The sequence below is a fragment of the Chiloscyllium plagiosum genome, unplaced genomic scaffold (assembly GCF_004010195.1).
Source record: "Chiloscyllium plagiosum isolate BGI_BamShark_2017 unplaced genomic scaffold, ASM401019v2 scaf_29101, whole genome shotgun sequence".
Lineage (NCBI taxonomy): Eukaryota > Metazoa > Chordata > Chondrichthyes > Orectolobiformes > Hemiscylliidae > Chiloscyllium > Chiloscyllium plagiosum.
This window is the reverse complement of record NW_025204743.1, coordinates 1-4,326: the sequence shown is the minus strand read 5'-3', so window position 1 is coordinate 4,326 and position 4,326 is coordinate 1.

The following is a 4,326-nucleotide window of genomic DNA, read 5'->3' as shown; positions in this document are numbered from 1 at the left end:
CAGGGTTCTCTAAAAGAACCTCAAGTGCTGTTTTTTCTAAAAAAAAAAATCAGTAATGGACCCTAAAAAGGAGGGGGAGAATTAAAAGCTCCAAGAACAATAAATGGTAGGGGAATTCCAAAATTGAAAGCCAAAGCTAAAGCAGACCTGCTCAAAAAAAAAGTGTTTAGATATAGAGATGTAAATGAAAAGGCAGGTGCGTGAATGTCAGTTATATGGGCACAGGTCCAGACATTACACTGTCCTGTGCATTAGCATAGGGTAAGCCTGGCCATTAAAGTCATCCAAACAACCAACCTTTCCCATCACCCTCTGCTCCCAAAAAGGATGTGGGGGAATAGAGTCAATAAAATGTGGAGCTTGAAGGCAAAGGCCAGTCAGCATTGGAGGAGCAAGAAAGTTACCATTTCAGGTGTGGACCCTTCAGGTCTGAGGAAGGAAAGGAAACTTAAAGAGGGGGGTGGAATAGTAATGTGTTGGGGACTGCACTACTTAGTGGAAAGGGTGGATTGGATTGATGAGGAAGAAGATGGACAAGTTGGGTCCAGGCAAGGAATCAATGTAGCAGAGGAGGAGACAAGAGATGCAGTATAGATGTCGAAGAGGGACTGTTCCATATCCTATGAAAAGGCAGGCAAAACCAATGGTTTATAGGACAGGGGAGGAGTCAAAGAAAATTGTTGAGGGAGAGGACCAGTTCCACCAAGAGAGCGAGCAAAGGTGGAGAGGGACTGTTTGGGTCAGTGGGAGGGGAAGAAACTGGGGGCTTTTAGACCCGCCTTAGGGAGGATAGGTGCATAGAGACACAATGTCCTTTAGGAAGGGGTGTTGGGGGCCAAGAATTGAAAGTCTGAGGCACAGGAGGTTGGCTAACATGGCGCCACTATTTCAGAAATATGGTAAGGAAAAGCCAGGGAACCTAAACCTGTGAGCCTGACATCAGGGGGTGGGGGTCAGCAAGGTGTAGGAGGGAATCCTGAAGGACAGGATTTACATGTATTTGAAGAGGCAAGGACTGATTAAGGATAGTCATCACAGCTTTGTGGGGGAAAAAAATCATGTCTCACTAACTTGATTGAGTTTTATTAGGAACAAAGGATTGATGAAGGCAGAGCAGTGGACATGATCTATATGGAGTTCAGAGAGGTGTTTGACAAGGTTTGTCATGGTAGGCCGGTTAGCAAGGTTAGATCACATGGAATACAAGGAGAGCTAGTCATTTGGATACAGAACTGGCTTGAAGGTAGAAGATAGAATGATGGTGGTGGAGGATTGCATTTCAGGCTGGAGGCCTATGACCAGGGGTGTGCCACAAGGACTGTTGCATCCATTACTTTTCATCATTTATATTAATGAGTTGCAAGTGGACATAGGAGGTATTAGTAAATTTGCACATGACACCAAAATGGGAGATGTCGTGGACAGCTAAAGTTACCTCAGTACAGCAGGACCTTGATCAGATGGGCCAATGGGCTAAGAGTGGCAGATTGAATTGAATGGATATTGAGATGCTGCATTTTGGAAAGGCAAATCAGGGCAGGACATATGCATTTACTGGGAACAAAGATCTTGGAGTGAGGTTCACAATTCCTTGAAAGTAGGGTCACATGTAGATAGGATAGTGAAGACAGCATTTCATAAGCTGAGCAATAAAGAAAAGAATGGATTATAGGAGTTCAGAGGTCATGTTAACAGAATATCAAAACATACAGCACAGAACAGGCCCTTTGGCCCATGATGTGCTGAGATTTAATTCTAATGTAAAATATAGTAACCACCTACACACCCCCTCACTCACTGCTATCCATGGGCATGTCCAACAGTTGCTCAAGTTGTCCCCAGTGACTCTGCTTCCACCACCACCACCACCGGTAATACATTCAACTCTAAAAACCTACCTCTGACATCTCCTTTATACCTTCCTCCTAATCTCTTCAAACTATGAAGTCTTGTACCAGTCAATCCTGCCCTGGGGAAGAGTCTCTGGCTATTAGTCATTATTTTGTACACCTCTATCAGGTCTCCTCTCTTCCTCCTCCTCTCCAGAGGGGAAGGTCCGAGCCTATTCAATCTTTTCAGAAGGCAAGCCCTCCAGTCCTGGCAGCATCCTGGTAGACCTTCTTTGCACCCTCGCCAAAGCCTCTTTTCTATAGTAGGGCAACAAGAACTGGACACAATATTCCAAGTGCGGCCTCACCAGGGACTTGCAGAGCTGCAGCAAAACCTCATGGCTCTTAAACTCTATCCTGTTAATGAAAGCCAAAACAACCCTATCCACTTGGATAGCAACTTTGAGGGATCTATGTTCTTGCACACCCAGATCTGTTCCTCCACACTGCCAATAATCCTGTCTTCAGCATTCACATTCCACCTTCCAAAATGCATCACTTTGCATTTATCCAGGTTGAACTCCATCTACCATTTCTCAGCCCAACCATTGTGTCATCTGCAAATTTACTAACCTATCCCTCAACCTCATTTATAAAAACCTTGAAAAAGCAGAGGCCCAAGTACAGATCCCTGCAGGACCCCACTCAACACTGACTTCCAGGCAGAATACTTTCCATCAACAACCACTCTCTGCCTTCTGTCAGCCAGCCAATGCTGAATCCAGTTAGCCAAATCTCCCTGTATCCCATACTTCCTGACTTTATGAATGAGCCTACCATGGGAAACCTGATCAAAGGCCTGGCTGATATCATATAACCACATCCACTGCTCGACCTGTGGTGTCACCTCCTCAAAGAACTCAATAAGATTTGAGGCATAACCTGCCCCTCACAAAACCATGCTGACTGCTTTTAATCACAGTATGCTTTGCCAAAGTCAAATCCTATCCCTCAGAATTCTTCCAAAAAAAAAAAGGACTTTGCTGACCACAGATGTAAGATTGCTGGCAATTACAGACCAGTCAATGTCCCTATTACCCTTCTTGAAAAAAAGAAACATTTGCCTCCTTCCAATCCTCCGGTATGAGCAAATATCCTCACCAGTGGCTTAGCAGCCTCCTTTCTCACTTCCTGGAGCAGCCGAGAATAAACGTAGCTATACAGGACATTGGTTAGGCCATTTTGGCCTGTGCGCACAATTCTGGTCTCCCTCTTTTAGGAATGATGTTGCAAAACTTGAAAAAGGGTTCAGAAAAGATTTACAAAGATGGTACCAGGGTTGGAGGATTTGAATTACAGGGAAAGCTGAGTTGGCTGGGGCTGTTTTCCAAAGTCAGAGGCTGAGGGGTGACCTTAAAGGCTTGAAAAACCAGGGGACATGTAGAGGGCAAATAGACAAGGTCTTTTCCCTAGGTTGGGTGGAAAGTACAGATGTAGAAGGCATAGGTTTAGGGTGAGAAGGGAAAGATTTAAAAGGGACCACTTTTTCATGCACAGGGTCATGTACATATGGAATGAGCTGCCACAGGAAGTGGTGGTGGCTGGTACATTTACAAGGCATCTGCGTGGTATGTGAATTGGAAGGGTTTAGAGGGATATGGGCAAGCAGGACATGATTTGTTTAGGATATCCTAGTCAGTACAGATGAGTTGGACCAAAGGATCTGTTTCTTTGCTTTATGACTGAGAAGGTGGAGGGCATGGGCTGTGTCCCAAATGTAGTTGAGAAGCTCCCTGACCCAAGAGGAGGAGAGGAGTTCAGTGGAGCAGGAGCACGCAGAGGTAGTGGGTTGACCAGGGCAGTCAGGTTGATGGATTTCAGGTAGGAGATAGTTCCCTTACCCTGCACTGCCCATATGTCAGGTTGAAGACAGTGAATTGAAGATTCTCCTGTTCCTCGGATGCTGCCTGACCTGCTGCGCTTTTCCTGCGGTCCTCACTTTCTCCTCAGCAATGTAGCAGCCAGTACACCATACTACTGATGCAGCTCCCTTGTCAGCAGGTTTGATGGGGAGGTTGGAGTTGGAGCAATGGGCTGCACGTTTGGATAGTGAGAGGTTGGAGTAAGAGATTCAGGCAATAGATGTTATGACAGCATTTGGAGATTAAGAGGTCGAGGGAGGGTGGGGTGGACAGTGGTGTCCAGATATGTTGTTAGAAGTGGAAGGTGGTCTACAGAGGGTGGGGAGGGTCATATTCAAAGTATAGGAGGTGGAGATAAAAGTTGAACATCTGGATGTTTGCAAGATTCATTGACATGCAGGTGCAGGAGAATGAATGGGAGATGCTTTCCCGAGGTCAGACTGTTCATCCCAGGGGTAGGGGAGTGAGGGGGTGTTTGGGAGCAGAGATGGTGAATACCTGAGAGTTAGGGGCCAGGGTGGTCTGTGTCAGAGGAGTGTATGAGAGAGTTCAGTGGATTTACTATCTGTAATGTC